We start from the raw sequence: 18470 nt of genomic DNA, 5'->3' as shown, positions 1-18470 counted from the left end.
TGTCAGAAACAGCGGGGGAAAAGGAGGACTATAAAGGACTTCACCATAAAGAGAGAAGAATGTGTTTCTGCAGGCCATTGGCTATAACACCAGCACATGCAGGGTTAAACATATGGCTGAAGTTTTCCCAGCTTTTGATTCTGCCACTTGGAGCAGTTGGCAGGGTAGTGAATGAGCCCATGCCTTGCACGCTTCTACCCGGGTGCTCTCCTTTTTTGTTCTGTGTCTGATCATCTTGTTTGGACAGCTAGCAAGATGTTTACAAGGAAACAGCTGTTCCCCAGAGAGGCAATCCAAGTAGGATTTTACGCACCCACTTCTGTTCATTAGTCGCCTCTTTCCCCCTGCTACTTCCCTTCTGCACGACAGTCCATCTCTTTCTGTGGTTTGTTGCTTACAACCCCAGTGACTCTCCCACCCCCTTCTTTGTCCATTTTCCAAGAGGAATCGTGCATGATGATCTAAGTTAGCTGATGCTTAAACAGAGAGATGCTCTCAGAGAGGAGGGAGATAAGGGAGGATTTGCTACTCCCAGCCTGCCAGCAGAGTTACAATAGTAGATGTGGAAAAATACTGAGTTCATGGAAAACAGTTCTTATGTTTGGCATATCTGCAAAGCCAACACTTCCAGAGTTTTGTAGTGCCATGTGAAGCTCCATGTTACATCAGGAGCTGGCCTGCAGTTTTAAAGTAGGGTGACTGAATTTGTCTAGATGCACGGGTCTCTCCTCTGCTGTACACAGCCTCCTCACTGCCTCCTCCTTTTTTTTAATGTATTTTTTTAAAGGGGATGTTTCTCAAACTCCCAGCTCAGTGTGGAGCCAATCCATATCAGGGCTGGGGCTCTATTCCTACAGTATAATGTTATGGAGTTTACTATTTTTTTTCTTCACTTTCCTTTGTGGCCCCCTCCGATATAGGTAACTCCATCTTCTTCACCATGGTGAAGATAATATGAAAAGAATTAATCTAGTGCTGCCATATATCTTCCTAAGTGGTTGGTCAGCCTTGAGCAAGCAGTCAGGCATGTGGTAAGTCTGGGTAAATGAGGCTGTATTCCATGTGTCAGGTGTAACAGCAAGAGATATATTAACCATCAGCCTCTCTCTCTTCCCTGTTACGATCCTCAGGAGAGGTTGGAGTCACCAGCTTCTGTACTGGCATTGAGGACTCAAGCTGGTAGGAGTTTATTTGCAGTCCCAAATATGCTCTAGGCTGAGTGAGTATCAAAAACCCCTGGGTAGGTCTACCATGCTTTGCTACTCTGTGATTTCTCTGTGGGTGATTAATTTTCTAGCTCATGTTCAAGACGGGTTTCTGTCTGGAGTGGCACAAAAGGGAAGAAAGAGAGAGATGAGTATACCTGTTATCTATATGAAGTTGCTGCAACCAAATTCTGGCAGATACTCGAGAGAGCAATCTTACTGGCTACCTCTAAAATAGTATTCCTGTGAAATTAAGGTAAGATTAAAAAAAGAAAATTCAAAGGCCCTGGCCACCGTTATTTTGCTTTAATGCTCCTGATTGCCATAGAAGTGGGATTAAAAAGATGTCGAGTCTTTCCCAGTCCCTTGTTGGCCAGTGTTTCTGAGGAAGTGCCAGTGCTTAGTATGATCTGGTGCTTCACAAATCCCATCCCCCAAACTGTACAGGCTAGAAGATAACGGAGATGATACTTGAATATGAAGGCAGAGATTATATCATGCCAGAGAGAAATACAGCAAATGAGTGGAGAAACTAGGACAAGGACTCAGAGTTAGGTAGTTTTGTTCACTAAATTGTGTTCCTTCCAGCACATCCTGATGTTTATTCTGGGTGATGCAAGGGATTGGCAGATCCTATGAGGTCACATCTAGCCCTGCTATCAGAGGTGTCGAGCTGTCCTTGGCTATGTCAGCAGCCATACCTGTGGGCCAAGGATTTGGATATACGTGTGAATAACTTCTCCAAGGACAAAAGTAATGACTTGGTTGAAGAGGCTGATGTTCGCTGTGGTGCAGGAGAAGCCACGTCCCGCACTTGGCGTGCACAGCTCTGCAGCTGCTGTCTTCTCTGACGTGCAAGGGAGACATTGAACACAGTTTCTTTCCCCTCTGAATGTGTGCAACCCCCCAAAGAGAGTAACGTGCTGGAACAGTCAGTGGATGCGCAATTGACTGCGTCGGCCACTCTGGTGGAGAAAGGCATCTGGCTACAATGAGCTTTGTCCCAGCAACACCAGTACACTTCAAGAGGGAATGTGCAACTGCTTTGCTGTTATTTATTGTTTTTTAAAACAAGCCAGAATAGAATTGCAGAGACAGTGAAGTGACTATGTACAGTGGCTTCCCTAACATTACAGCTCTGAAATGAGTTTTGTGCTGTAAGTCCTGCTTGGTTGGGTGCTAGGAACAGGTTCCTTGTTGGTTGAAGTGGATCACCTAAGAATGTGCGGGTGTCTGCAAGTGACAAAATTACTGTGACTTGTAACCACTGGTCATCTGAGCCTTGCTATGTGACCTCAGAGAGTGCAAATGTTTGTCTTCACAGTTACCTTGAAGTAGGAAAGCGTGTAGTGCAGCTCAGCTGGTAACTGGTTAGACACAAAGCTGTGGTAGCTTCATCTTCTGTGTGTAAGGCACACTATGTCAAGATTAAGTATTGCCTGCAGATCAGCAGCCAGTTTTACGGTCCTGTGCATCATTCCCTGTTTGTCAGTCTACTGGTGGGTAAGAGAAGAAAAAAGGCTAAATAAAGTAAATTATAAGAAAGAAATACAACCTTGTGGTAGATTTCAGAAAAGGCATGTTCTCATCCTTTTTGCAAATATTCCTGCTCTGTGCAAAGGAAAGCCGGTAGGAAAATTTTGTTTACTTCATCCAAGGCCATCTTGCTATGGAAAATGTCTTCATGGCTGGGGAGTTCCTGATCCATCCAGGTTGTCCCAATTATATCAAAGTCAGGGTTCTTTTTCAGGAAAATTATTTCACTTATTTGAATTTTCAGGTTATAGGGCAGACTATTGCTTCTTCAGGTCTAGTGTGTTTGCAGAATGGCTTGCAGAGACTGGTAAGGGTTGGATAGAGGATGTCTGCTTAGTGTGTGAAACAAGGCAAGGTACACGAGGCAAGCACTATTTTTGCTAGGAGGACTAAAAGCTGTAAAACCGTTATCTTAACAATGCTGCTTTCTCCTGAAGTAGAGTTCAAGGACTGCTCAGAGTCCAATTTAAAACAGTTGTCTGAGAATGGCTTTCCAGGGTGGCTTATATGCCAAGGCTCATAGGTACCACGGCTAAAAAGGAACATTGTGATAATCCCTTTTGACCTCCTGAATAACACAGACCATAAAATTTCATGCCATGGTTTCTGTGCGTAGTCCAGAAGCTTGCGGTTGAATGTTACCTGGAATGGATTTCAAGGCTTGAACTTGACAAGTGTTGCAGGACTAAGTAGGTTTCCTTGAATAAGTTGCACCCAAACAGTGTGAAAGTCAGCAACAGGTCATCTGTCATCTGTCCTGTGAATTTCTTAAAGTGGTTGTAATGGGGAAAACTGAGTGTTGCTGTTTAGGAATCGTGTTTGTGGAGAAGAGAGGTAATTTTTATAAATATTATTTTCTTCAAATGCAAAAGGTTTTAGACTAGCTAAGATGACATCCCCACTGAGCTATTTCTTTTAGAGTGATTTATGGCTGTTTAGACAGAATTTAGCTCTTTGTGTATAGTATGGCTCATCAAAGTGTGTGCTGCTGTTGTGGACACACCCAGCTTGCAGAATTCAGGAGATATCCCACAGTCACTTATTCTGTGGCCTGAGAACACAGTATCTAGGGCCTGGTGCAAAACTAACTTTTTAATTGCAAACCAGGGCTAATTATCAGTCCCTTAACCTTTCCTGCCTTCAGCTGTTAATGTTGCAAATGAAAAATGATTAAAATTTTGGAGAACTTGTGCAGTGCAGAATTAGGCACTGCATTTTCTTGTGATGACTGGGACTTTAGAGAGCATCTTGAGACCCCACATGGTATTCGAGGTAGATAGGTCTTGCTTGGGATCTGGCCCTCAGTGCTATCTACGTTTCATTCTCCAAAGTTCTTCGTTTAGGAGTCAGACCAATGTCAGTGATTCAAGGCTTGGAAAACTTCCTTTCCTAAAAAAAGGCTTGGGAAACTCCCTCTGTTGAATCAGTGTGGTTTAGAAGTATTTTGGCTGTTGTCTGTCTGTATGTACCTGGAAAAGAAAAATTTCTGGGAGGCAGAGCATAGTTTAGTGTAGCTAAGAAAGTGAATTGAGCTTACTAGAAAGGGAATGGCTGTGGGGTGGGCAGGTGATATCCTCATAAGTGGAGGGAGAGGCTAGGGAGTTGTTCTGGATTGTATGGCGCATTTCCCGTGAGTCTGTGCTGAAAATGTAGAGCTGGCAAAGGCCTCTTAGGTCATATAGTCCACCTCCTCAAATGAAGAGAGCCTGCTGCAGATTGAGCTGTGCCAGTGCTTGCACACATGGCAAACCCAGTGTGTGGTGTGTCACAACAGCTGTCAAAGACTGGTCGTCATACCCAGAGTCTCTAAACATCCTGTTTATCCTTGCAAGGAGGAACACTTGATTGAAAGATAAATACCAAAAAAAACCCCAAAACCCCAACCCCAAAACTGGTGCTAGGAACAACATTTGCCCTTGGGCTAACAAACCTGAAAACAAAAGAAAATAAACATAGGATGGAGGCGAACGGATTTCCACACAAGGCCAGATTCTAAAAGGGATTTAGGAGCTTAGCTTGTTTTGGCATGCTTGAAAAAGAAAAAGCCGTCTGTGTGCCAGGATTCTTAAGGCTCCGTATGTGTGCGCATGCGTCAGGGGAAGAGCATGGGGAAAGATGGGGTGTCTGTGGTGATGTGAGGGGGGAATGGAGGACGTTGGAGCTGCCAGAAAGCTTTGTGCAGGGTCACCCTTGGGGCATAGCTTGCACATTTTAATTTTTTTGAAAAATTAAGCATGCCAAAAAAAAATCTCCAAGTTGGCAGTGAGGGGTTTTTTTGTGTGTGTGTGTTGGGTTTTTTTTTTTTTTTCCCTTCCCCCTCTGTTTGTTGTTCATTTGTCGCTGCACGGGAGGTCTGTTTACTTTGCTCAAGAGAATGAGGGACCCAAGAGACGCTGCTCTGCATGCAAAGCTTTTATGGAAGGGGCTAGGGGAAGAGAAGGGGAGGAACTTCCAAGCCTTTTGAAACAGAGCTGAAAGAGTTTGTGGGCTGTTTTTTTTGCTTCTTTGCCCAATGCATGTTGGGCCTGATGTTGCTACTGCTTATGCAGACATAGCTGGGCCATGGACTTCAAAGATGGGTCCTGCTGTTAAGGGCTGAGCAGACAAATCTCTACAGGGTGAGCGTGAGGAGGCCTGAGAAGCCCTAAGGCTTGATGTTGGGGCTCTGAGTAGCTGTCTAACACCGCAGTGCCCCCCACTCTGCCTGTGGGATCTCTCCTGGTAGGTTGCTTTCAAACTGGAGGTGGTGCTGCTCTCTCCCACCACCTCCCTGTTAACCCTTCTGAATGAACTGGCCCTGAAGTTAGGGGTAAGTTCATCTGTGCCGTTAAGATACCCTCATGGATGAGCCAATGCAGCCCTTCATTACAGGGATTTAGTGTTTTAAAGGGGACTTTTCCATAGCTGTGTGGGAGCCTGCTGCTGCTGATCTTTTTTGCTTTAGGTGACTCAGTCAACTTCAGTTGAATGCTTCAGTTTCCCTAGCTGGGCTTAACAGTGATTGTGACTGGACTGGCGATGCGGGAGGAGGAGGGGAAATGGAGATCTGCATTACTTTTGCTTGCTGGCATCTCATTGGATGAGGCAGCTTTGTCCAGCTGGATCTTCTTCATGTCTCACGATGCTGAAACAACTAGAAAAGGACAGTGGGGAGAAAACTAAGGGTGCTGCACCAGGTGGGTGAATGTCTTTAGGTTAACAGATGGGCACATCCCTGGGGATACTTCTTTCATGTTCATCTTTCTAGGTTCTGGGCACTGAGGGCAGTGGCATGTAGCAGACAGCTCACTGCAGCATGAGGGAGGTCAAGGGAATGGCTGATGAAAGCAATGGGTAATTCAGCTGGAGCAGACTTTGGAGCTGTGTGGTGTTCTGCCATTTGGAGTTTTCTTACCCTTTTTCACTTGTGAGAGAGGACAGGAACAGATGGGTCTTCCTATAGCCTCAGTCTTGTGTTCGAAGCGACTATTTTCTAACCCAAGTCAGTTCTGTACTGCCCTAATGCATAGCAGAACAGAGAAATTTTAATTGGCAGAGGGAGTTGACTCCTTTTATCTCCATGTTTCCTGTTTTAACCAATGGGAAAGCCACTCAGCAATCCCGGGATGTCTTTCTGTGTTGCAAAGGATCCCTCAAATACTGGGACACACCATGCTCCTTTAGCCACTTTGTCTCCAAGAGGAGAGGGGGTTCAGGAGCCAGCTGTGATTGTAGTTAAGGAAACAAAAAAAGACCTCTTGTGAAAAGAGATTGAAAAGCCTGTAAATATTCATTCTAGAGGAGGGAGGAGTGAGAGGCAACATGATTAGAGATGGGCTATCCAGAAGTACCTCCCTTTACGATACGTGTGAGTGGGGACTGTCAGTGAAACAAAAAAGCGGGCCAGGCAGAAACTGACACAGAAGTATTTTCACTCGACATTGGGTTAGATTAGTGTTGTGCAATTCTTTGCCACAAAATATCAGGGCCAAGAACTTTGCTGGATGCAGACACACTCTGGCTGTTTCTGTGGATAACCAAGATATCAAAGAGCTAATGGTAATATTAAAAGAACAAGTTTTGGGAAGTCATCAGTGCCACATGCGTCAAGACACAAGCTGACTCCAGCAGATGGAGGTGGGGATAGGAAGAAACTTATTTCCTTGGGAAGCAAAATAGCCTGCAAGCTGCAGGGTTTCTTTTTCTGACCTCTGGAACAGCCTCTGTCATATTGCAGAATCCCAGCCGAGATGGAGCTTGGGAAAGATGGCAAGTTGGGCAGCTGTCTCAGCTACAGTACATCTGGATGTGTGTTAGACCCTGTGGGAAGGTAGAGCACCTTCTGCATTCTTCAGCCGTCAGTTGTGAATGTCTTGATTTCTGCGCCCCCCAAAGAAAGGTCATTTCTCTGGCTTGGGAATCAGGAGAGTGAACTTAACTTCCAAACTGTATTCAGCTGAGCTTGGGTCGATTCCTTAACCTCTCTTTCTGTGTTTGTTTTGTGTCATAGAAATTATCTAGGGATGATCACTCTTCTCTGCCCCCACTTGTCTTTCTGGCTAACATCTAGGGGTCCTTAGTGAAAAGTGCCCCCTCTGTTCCCTCTGTGGTTGAGTATGACACACTACACAAAATACTGATATACTGAGGTTGAAGGCTGGTTTCATAATTTGCTTTTTCTTTAATCACTCTTTTAACTATCCGGAAAAACTAGTATGGGAGCCTTGAACACCTTAGCTGTAGAGCCATGCTGTTCAGTAACAACTCCTCAGTAAAAGAGCTGTTTATTTTTATTGTATTTTCTTTTCACTGCTTTTAATAGCTATAAACAACCTCTGTGTGGAGCATGTCTTGAAACTTGTGACCAGCTGGGTGAGGGGCCTTCGTATCAATTTCAAGCCTGTGGAGAGGAGAGCATAACAGGTCCCTGACTGCTCCAGCCACTTCCTGCTTGCCAAGGAATGCTGGAAACAGAGGTCGTTATTGCACAAGTAATTAAAGGTTCATCAGCCCTACCTCTCTGATTGCTTAAGGCCATTGTAGTAGGGGACAAATACTCCTGCTTGCCCACTGTTATTTGTTTTCTGCTTGCTCTGTTTTTCTTGGCTTGAGAAGAGGAATTATGAAGACTCTTGAGTAGGATCTGGGAGTGCTGCGGTCTAATGTATTTGGCTGTGGCCCTGCGTATGTTGTGGAACACTCTCGTACTGAGAAGTGGAGTGTCTTCAGGGCCCCCTCTCTTCCTGCTTCTCCCCCAAATGCAGACACCAGAGAGATGGTTCTCAAAAAGCAGGCCCAAGTTGCTCAGGCCCTGGCACAGGGTGGGTGGGCAAAGAAGCCAGGCTTGGGGATGTCTGTAGAGCAGTGCCTCTGAATGGCTGCAGTGGCTCCTGCCCTCACATTAGCAGATACAGGGATTTTACTACAGCTGAGTTGGACTCCAAAAAAGTGAGATTGGCTTATAATGGGAGGGTTTCCTATGGATTTTCTTAAAGGGATTCCTTTTTTTTTTTTTCTTCTGCGGTTTGAACTCTGAAGTTCAGCTTTTGGTATGTTTTCTGTCTGTTACAGTATGCAAGAAATTACTTTCTTTGTCTTTTAAATAGACATGAGACTCACATATGGGTGGGGCCCTCTTAAAAAAAAGGTATCAAATATTGTGAGTCTTTGACAGAATCACAAGAGCAGGACAGACTGAGCCACCCGCCCTTCAACCATCTGTCCCTTGAGATCTGGAGAGTCTTTTATCTCTGGGGAGCACAGCCCTCCAGTTTTTGCTTCTGTGGTTGAATGATCACCACCACCACCACCAAATAAATGAGCTCCCATTGTACTGACTCTCCTTGTGCTTCAAAAGCAGTGGAAGAAACAGCTGAGAAGGAAATGAGAGCTGGTTTTCAGCCCTGTTGGTCCAGTAACATCGTGAGTGAGCCTCAGAGTATGGCTGCTACAGGGTGGGCATTTCCCTCCCTCTTGGGAGTGTGAAAGAGGACTGAGCTTGGACTATGCTCACTGCCTGCACCCCAAAAGCCTCCTTGTTGATGAAGACGTTTTGCCCTGGAAAGCCTGGCTGCAGGGGCTTGGCTGTAGCTCAGGAACAGCTTGAAGGGCACATGTTGGGTAGGCAGATGGAGCGGGTGATGGAGATGATCTGCTGAAGAAGGGGAAGTGGAGTGAGAAGGGGAATGATAAAAGGGCAGCCGTGTGGGCAACCCTGTGAGAGTGGAGGAGGGCAATAACTTATCTCAAGAGGAGTGAGGGGCCAGCCACAAAATTGCCTGGAATAAGCGTCTGAAGCAGAAAAGCGCTGGTGGAATGATTAAGTCTGGCAGACCTGAGGTTGTACTCTGTGCATCTGCGGGGGAGTCGAATAACTTCTTCGTCAGCCTGCAGAGGCCGTCTAATCAACAGCCCCAGTGCTGGTCGCAGCCCAGGATGCACCAAGGTAACACTAACCCTGCCACAGAGTGGAGGGGCATCTTCAGAGGTCCCAGGGGCACTGCATCTTGACACGTGAACGCAGCCCCCAATGCAGCAGCCTTACAACAGACACTGCGTAATGGCCTGTTTTGCATTTGTATTTCATTTGCCTCCCATATGGGATCAGTTTTTCCTTTTTCTTTATTTTTTTTAATAGCGTTTTTCCTAGTCATAATAATCAGCATTTCCCTGCCTTCCCCCCCTCTTCATTTTTCACAGCTGGCTTTGATTGGTTTCAGTCCTGCAGATGCTCCTTCGGACTGAGAAGAAGGGGCAAAGGTTCCCTTCCTTTTCAGCACGAGGCAGACGGCCTTGCCGGAGGGGTGGGGGAGGCTGGCGTGCTCCCGGACTAGACGTCTCTTTGCTGTTGCCCCAGCCGGCCTCTTGTGCATCTGGTGAGGTTTGCCAAATTGCAAGATAATTTCTCCGCTGAAGGCCTGGAGAAGATCACTGTGTCTGACTGTGCAAGGTACGTGGGTCCTCCGTGGAGGGCACGATTAACCTGTGCAACCCTGTGTAGCGCACCACCAAAAGGAGCTGGCAAATGTGCCAAAGTAGCACCCCAAGTGCATGAATTGGCATGGGAAAAAAACAATTATCAGATGGACAGGCTGATTTCCTGATTTTTAGGGCATGAGTCAAACATGAATCGAATGACAGAAAGAAGAAACTTCCCTCAGAGGCAACCTAATCCACAGTTGCCCAATGTGGGGGTTCTAGCAACTTCCTTCGAAGCAGCTTGTGCTGGTCACTGTCGGAGACGGATGGTTGAGTTGACAGTCTTTCGGCTGATGTGTTATGGCTATTCCTGCATTCCAGGCACCATCCAAGAGAATGAGATATAGCATTGCACAAGACCAAAAGAAAGTAAATGTTTACAGGCATAACGGCACATTTCAGCTTGTTACATGTTCCTGAGCAGTGAAAGAAATGAAACAATGATTAAAACAGGTCCCAAGTCTCAGTGTGTATCTTGGCTCGCAGCACAGCCCTCTTGGAGCGCTGCCCCTGCCTCTCTCTGATCCCAGCCTGAGCAGTACCACTGGGCCGTTGCATCCAGGTCAAGGTCTTTCCAGTCACTCCAAGTACATCGCCTTTCTGAGAACTGCAAAAGACTTTTGGTGGGGTGGCTTTATGGCTTGTGGTGGATTTGGGTGCTTGATGTTTTCCCCACAGCAGCAGCCATGCAGGGATCTCCCCAGCTGACTAAGAGTTGTTTGCGTTGGGTATCCAAAGTGTCAGTGTGGGGGAAATTATAGATGGATTTATTCCCATGGGAGGGGAGGGTGGAGAAAGTAGAAGAGCGGAAGACAAGTGGACATTTAAATGGTTTCTTCCCTGAATTATCCCTTTGTAATGGTCTAGCTTGGCTCTGTGTGCATTCAGCAAAGCAGCTGGGGTGCGACGAAGCAGATCTAGTGAAGGGCTGCGTTGGCACACCCGACAGCTGTGCCGGGAAGCTAGTGTGAGTAGCTACCTTTGCTCTCCTGCTTTAAGCACAAGATCGGTCACAGCACAGCTTGGAGGCTGGGATATCTCCCTGTGGTGAGCCAGGTGGGTGGAGGAGAGAAGAGGGCCTCTGCTCTGCCCCCTCTTTTTCCTAGGAGAAAAGTGGCGGGCTGTGGTGAGGGGAGTTGTTTTACATGAAAGGATGAAGCAATACAGTCTTTCTCCTTAGGACAAGGAAATAGGGAGAGAGCAAAGAGGTGACTGAAACACCCTGTCCCCAGAGATGCTCTGTGGGTGATGGTCCCCATGTATCCCTACCTCCTCCCAAGCTGTGAAGCCCTTGTAGCATCGTCTTGGCCTTCACACCAAGAGGAGAAGGTCACCCTGAAGGTTAGTCCTTGGCAAGGAGTAAGGCCTTTTTAGTAACGATCAGCCCCTTATGCACATATCACAGGAAGACAGACCTCTACACATGTGTTACACTGGTCTCAGATGTAAAGTTAATATCCACTTAGGAGCAATAGCCCTAGCTGCTGACTCACTTGCATGACTTTTCTTGGTTCTCTCAGTTGAGCAGTGAGCTGGCCAGATATTATTCATTTTACTTCAAATAATAACTGAGATGACTACTGAAGGTAAAAATGTCTAGGCTTCCTGTAAGGAACAGAGTGAAATCCAAAAAGCATACAGTAACTCGTGCAACAGACTCTCTGAGAGCACACCTACAGCACTGGCTAATGCACATACATGAGGGAGAACAAATGTCCACAGCCATTGCTGAGTCTGCAAATAGGTTAGATTTGTTGTTTAGTTTGTAATATAAAGGGTACTTTTAAGAGGTGACAGCTACATGGCCTCTTGTCTTATGTGACTGAGTTATTTAAAGTTCTTGTTGTTATGGAGAAATGCTGACTTTTCTATAAGGCAAGTTACAACCTGCTTCCATGCAATGTTCTGTTCCAGCTTTTCTCTATCCTTGGGAAAACCAGGTTTGATTTGAGACTTGCTAGACTATTGCGAAAGCAAATGATAACATTTGCATAAAGTCAGGGGAGGAAAAAATGGGCCAGTGTGCTTGTCAGTCACTAAGTTATAAAAAATTATTTTGATTTAAGAATTTGATATTTGTGTTCCTTCTGCTAAGAAACAACGTATCAGAAACAACAGCTCTTCAAAGTTTTCGTATAGTTAAATCTCGTTAATAACTTGCATAGCGGCTATTGTTGAGGAAAATACAAAAAAATGAGCACCATTATAAACACCTATTGTTGTAGAGCGTGTAGGGAGTCTAGCCTGGGAGTTAAGGTCCCAAACCTAGTCCTGTCACCAGTGATGGGAAGTTGTTTTTTCCTCTTTTCCATTGACGTTTCCATTGATATAGTACAGAGCAAAACAGATGGGCGTGATGACATTTCTCTAACTGAGAACTATCAAAAATCTTCCTGTAAAGATTATCTGCTTTGGTCTTATTGGGGTAGTAAAGGCTTGTGTTTGTAAAGCGGAAGAGCCAGCTTTTCAGAAGTCTGTTTTTTTTACAGAATGCTTGACACAAAAGCCATAATTCTGGGATTTTGGTTCCCTTGTTAAGTCCTCATGCTTTCAAATTCTTGGAGCTAATTTTCATTGACAATAGGAACATTCCTTGAAAAATGCTGATGTAATGAAGTACGTGCTACTTGAGATTAAAAGATTTAGTCAGTGACTCCTTTTTGAAACTTTTGCGAAGTGTCTTAACATTTTTATGTTTCTCCAACTGCCAACAAAATCACATTGCACCACACAGTTTGCAACATTAGTCAGATTTTGACACTGGCTCACGCAAGAGGCAGTTTTCACAGTCAGGAATCATAAAACGTTAAAGGAATTGCCATTATTTGAAAACTAGACACAGTTCAGTGAAGCAGATGGACTTGCTAACAGTGACTTAGGAGGTCTGTAGCACAGCTGTGTTGACATGGATTATAGACAATCAAAATTGTATATAAAGTGCATGCCATAGTTTTAGTTTTAAGCATATTGCTAACATTTAATGAAGTATGTAACCTTATATGGTTTATGTATTTTTGTACTGTAGCTGCAAGTTATGCTAAGGCCTTGACTAAACCTTCCCAGAAATCTCTATTGCAATTTGTAATGCAGGCACACAGACCGAGAGTGCCAATAAGCCTTTGATTGAATCTTGATTAATGTAAATACGTTAAGCCTGTAGGTGCCATTCCAGCCTAGGGAGCTTCTTACAGCTTTTAACCATGTCCACATCAGAGTTAGAGCCCCTTTGCTTTAGATAATTTCCAAAGACCAACTGGAGAATGTTTGGACTCGCTTGTGAAGGATCAGGGATAGAGACATTTCCTGAAGCCCTTGGCTGGCTTTTTTGCAACACCATCCCAATAAAAATTAAGCCCTTGAACACAAACTTAGGAAAGGAAGGAAGAAAACAGAATTCTGATATGTTTCACAACCGTACTTTCTGATCCCAGGAGAAAGGTTGGGTAAGAAACACTGTGATCTCTCTTACATGTCTGTCTGTCTTCAAAGTTTTCAGTCAGTTCTCTTTTACTAGTCAGGTCTCTTGGGTTAGGTGAGCAAGTTGCCTAATTGTTTCAGTGCATTACTTTAACGAATTGGTTCCTCATCTGAGCAGGCAGAGAGGGGATGTAGGAGTGCAGCATGTAACCAAGTGGAAAATGGGATGTGTGGTGTGGGGAGGAAGGCATCATGAAGCATGGTATGTTGCAGTGGGATCTAGATGGGCGAGATGGATCAAAGCACCGAGTTCTCCTCCTGACTCTGGTTCATGATAGCATCTGGTGCCTTAGTACCTGTTTTGGTGGCAAAATTTGCAGACTTTAGTTTGCCAAGGAAATGTGCTGAACATGCATAACTTCTGTGTGTGGAATGGGACAAGGCAACTCCAGCATGGGGACTAGCTTCTTTCAGAGTAAATCTTTGTGTGAATAACCTTTCCGATCTACATTGCTGCCAGCACTTGCTAGGAATTCTGCCACTGAGCAAACAGTATCTGCAAAGGCACATCATGAGAAAGGAGAAAAAACAAAAAGAAAACGTCCAACAGCTTTTGTCCTTCCTGCTATGGTAATGCTCTGCAGTATCTTCTCCTTGCAGATCGCTTCTTCAAAGTAAAGGTAGCAGACATAATTCTGTAGGTTGGACCTATATGCAAAATAAATTACTTGTATTCCCTCCCACACCTTTCTGTCTAGACTGTATATGTTACAGATAACCATAGGCTAGTACTACTACTGCTACAAGGAGTCTGCCCTAACCATGAAGGGAAGGATTTTAATCTCTCATTCCCTGATTTTACCTGTGGACAGTTCCACCTCTTAATGTAGTGTCTTGTGAGGCATTAATAGCAAAGAGCTTCTTTCCAACCCACTCAAGCTTGCCCTTTCCCCTCCTTTCATGTCTTTCTCTGGCGATTGTCATCAGAGCTTTTAATCTCCTCCTTTTGCCTGTTGGCTGCTGTATCTGAATAACACTATGGTTCTTGGTACCTCCTTGGCTTGGGTATCTTTGCACAGCAACAACAGAGAACAGGGGCTGATATCCTGGCTTGTGTTTCAGGCTGGCAGGTATTTGGCTCCTGCTGCAGCTCAGCTTTTGGTGAGCTCTTGTCCTCCTTGTCCAAACTTGACGTATGCAGGCACTTTCCAAAGCCACATGCTGTTCTGCAGATGTCTGATCTTTCCCACCTCCTGCCTGCTCCAGGTGTTGTTTCGGTGGCCTCTGGCTTAGCCTTCCCATGCCTTTCTGCCTCCATGCCTTTCTCTATGGCATATTTTGGATTTTCCATCATGTCAGCAGTGTCTGAGCATTGTCCATCTGCCACAAAGTTTGTGCTGGGCTGGCTGACTGCTAACCACTTTACCAGGGTGCTTTTCTCTGACTGTTCCAGGTGCCAGTCATAGTCCAGACCCTGCTCAGAGGCTTAAGCCTCACTATTGCAAGCTGGGTGGTTTAAAGCCCTGACTTGCTCTTGATTTGCACGAATGGGCAGATCCTCATGAAAGCCTTGTCTAAACCTCTGTTTTTCCAGGCGGCTTTTTTATTATTTGCTCCAGTCTTCCCTTAGTTTTGTTTCAGCCCTCCTATCGCATGTTGTTCAGTGTTGTTCAGAGCCCAGGAGCCCGGGAGAGCCTACTTCGCTGCTTGACTTCTCAAGAACTCCAGGACAGGCCTGTGCAACATGAACCTCTCTATTTTTAATGGGGCCTCTCCAAGGTATGGTTTCCTATCGTCATCTGGACTAACTGGGTCACTGTTACACCTACTGGTATAACAGTGCTGCGAACACTTGTAGACTGATGCCATTATTGCGTGATGACATTTCTCTGGCTGTCCAAATATTTCCTCTGACTTGTATTTTCTGTAACATCATTTTTCTCCTGTTTTCTATGGCTTACTGTACATTTCTCTGCTTTCTTTTTATTTTTTTCCTATTCTCCAGCTATTTCTGCAACACATGCAAAAAAGTGCACAACTGTGAAATATTATTGTAGGACTCACTGTGACTACCTATCCATTTTGCTGCAAATGCGATAGTTCTCTTCACTTGTCTTTGCAAAATAAAACTATTTAATCAAAGAAGAAATCTTATTAAAAAAAAAAAAAATCCTGTCAGCCTTTAAAACATGCAGTGCCTTGATTTGTGGTTCCCATAAAATCGTGTGTCTTCAGCCAGAGTTAAGAGATGAATTATAGCCTTAAGTGGCAGAAGAAATGAAAAATGGGGGAACCTTGCCTCCCTGTAATGCATGAGTTCTGGGGGTCACCAGTGATGTCATACCTGCGGTTGTGTCCCTGTGCTCCCAGATCTTTATTTTTAAGCAGAAATATAATTTCTTAATCTCAGTAAAACAATCCAGACAGTGCACTGTGGTATAATTATTATATCTTTCCCTTGGCTGCAGTTGCTGGAGTTCTGGCTCTCCGCATTGGAGGACCACCTTGATTGTTTTACACTCGCTTGGTTACGCTCTGCTGGTTGATCCGCTGCATTTTCATGGAGAGCTGGCTTGTTGTGATATCTGTGGAGGATGAGGTATGCATATTTGTGTACTTATGCTAATGCAGGTGTGTCTTTTTTATTTTGGGGAGAGAAAAAAAGTACATGTACCAACAGGCTTGGACTATAGCAAAGCTGATGCTGCTGCATCTGGAAAGGTATCTGATCATACTTGGTCTAATAGCCTGCAGAGTTTACGCAACATGCCCCAGCTCCTCCCAAAGATTTACTCCATGGCATCGTGTAGGCCAGGCAACAGTGCTTTTGAAGCCCTCCTGTGCAGTAGCATTGCAGCCTGTACCAGGGATCCTTAAAGAGCAGTCAACTCTGGATCAGGTAAATTAGGATGGTAATACACAAATTAGCAGAGCGTTGATCAGCTGAATCATCCTGTGTGTGATCTGTTCTTTGCCTTTTCTGCCCCATTCAGTGTAACTTGAGAATTTGATCTGATCTCCTCTGTGACCTATAAAATCATAATAAGAGCTTTAGTGACGCCTCCCTAATTAAAGTTGAATTGAATTTTGCACTTCAGGCATGACTTAAACATTTATTACTCATGAAAAATTATACCATGTCCTCCCCAACTTATGCCAAGCATTCTTTGAGTACCAAATGATATTTCTGAGAGATATTTTTTGTTGTTTCTTTTGCAAGTAGGAATTAAAAAGGGATCTGCTGTGCAATCCATGCATGCAGGGACAAATTTTAAAAAGAGTTTGCCTTAAGCCACTAAGAAAATGCATCTCTAAACCTCCTCTCAATGTGGTATCTGTCCACTTCCTGGATTTAATTTAAAGCTTATTGACCAGGATGGGAAGACTCCTAGTTACATCACTAACTTTTGGTTAGGAATTCCTTTGCACTGTCCTTCTAGCTTTCAGCTTTCCTTTGCTGAAAGTAATGAAAAATATTGATGTAGAAGAAACTGCTCTCATTTCCTAGATGAAGTTCAACTTTTATCTTCAGTTTCAATTGAAACTGCTGTGTGAGCAGTTACACTTGTTAGAAGTACCAATGGGAGGCTGGAGAACCAGGCTGTTTGATTCAGAGATGGACAGTGATAGGGCTGGCAATGGACACAAGTTCCAAAAAGGGCAATTCCTATTAGACATTAGGAAAAAAAAAACCACAGCCATCACTTTGAAGATTGTGGAATACATGAATAGGGGCCCACAGGTGTGGGATCGACATCCTTGGGGATATTGAGAACTTGAATGGACAAGGTCCAGAGCAACCTGCTCTGAGTTGGCCCTGTTTCGAGCAGGAGGTGGGACTAGATGATTTCCAGAGGTCCTTTGCAACAGTCTGTGATACTAAGGTATACCAATTTTTGAGGTATAGGGGGAGAATGTGATGAGACTGAAAATAGTAGTTAATTGCTAAGTTATACAAGGTTCAGAGAGAGTTGACAAGCATGATGAATAGGATTAAATTGCTTGAGTGCTGGGTGGATGTGAGGGAGAGGAACTAGATAAGCAGTTTTTGACCTATGTTTGAAAAACCTACAGTCTGGGGGTGAAAGGTTGATGAGAAAATTAAAGGTATTGCCTGCGGGTTTCCATTTACTGTGCAGAAGGTGTGTACTATTAGAAGAACCTTTAGCAGTCAAAAAGGGCTGAAACATATAGTAGGACTCTTCAGTCTGGGAAACGGTGAGCATGGTGGCCCAAATGACCCTGGTAAAGTGATGTGGGGGTGGCTGTTCTTATACACAGAAGAGAGAAGGTCCTTTTTTTTCCTTGAACATATCTCTACCTTGTGAGTCTTTGGTCTGTGGTTTGACTATGGGAGCAGGCAGTGGAGATGAAAGAGTAGAAGGTATGATCTTGGCTGGAAACGTAAAACCCATCAAAACTGCTCAGGGCTGTTTATGTTATAGGTGAGGCTCTTCCGTGTTTCTTATTATTTATCTTATTTGTGAGACTCATCTGTGTTTCTGTTCAGGTTTCACCTTATCAGTGGGGAAGTGTGAAAGGAACTTCCCTGGCAGGGCCAAACAGACCTGGGTGCAGAAGAGAACCAGGTTATTAAGATATACATGAATTGAACATGGCTGAGAAAATGCAGGATTAATCTGCAAGCCTTCAGGATGAGTTTCTTCCCATTATTTCTGTAATTTCACTTTATTCTCATTGTGTGCCTTTCTTGCATTTGGTCTCTCCATTTAAAAAAAAGGAAATTTTTCTAGTGATCTGGAAGATTTTTTTTTTTTTTTTTTAAAGAAAATAGTCTGCAGAATAATCTCCTCTCCTAGGCAAACAAATGTCTTCTTCAGAATAAAGCATGCATACACAAGAAAATTCCACTGAAGGAGGGGAAAAAAGCATACTTGGCTTGGGCCCCTCTCAGCATTATCTGATATACAGTATTATGTTATCCTTAGATGGTCTGTTATTGTCTTCCTCCTCCTGAGCAACATGCCAGCAACCATATGTGTGCAAGCTGCTTGCTTAAACTGTATATTGAACTCTCTGCTGGCAGACTGACAGTGTGGTCAAGTGGACAGCAGGCTCAAGTTGGGCGCAGTACCTGGCTCTGTGGCTGACCAGCTGTGTAACCTCAGGCAAGTGACTCCATGTCTCTCTTCCCTTTCCTGTCCTCTGTTGGTTTAGACTGTGATCCCTCTGAGCGCCTCTACCCTGCGTGATGCAGCGCACTGTGGAGATGCCCAAGGTAGCTCCAGTGCTTGGAGGAATGTGGTTGTGTCAGTGTGATACCGCAGCCGAGCCAAGCAGTTTGGGAGGCTGGCTGGGCTTGGCCACAGGCCATGCTGATGTGGTTCTCCTGCT

The sequence above is a fragment of the Pelecanus crispus genome, chromosome 6 (assembly GCF_030463565.1).
Source record: "Pelecanus crispus isolate bPelCri1 chromosome 6, bPelCri1.pri, whole genome shotgun sequence".
Lineage (NCBI taxonomy): Eukaryota > Metazoa > Chordata > Aves > Pelecaniformes > Pelecanidae > Pelecanus > Pelecanus crispus.
The sequence above is the reverse complement of the archived record's forward strand: the minus strand, read 5'-3'. Positions refer to the sequence as shown.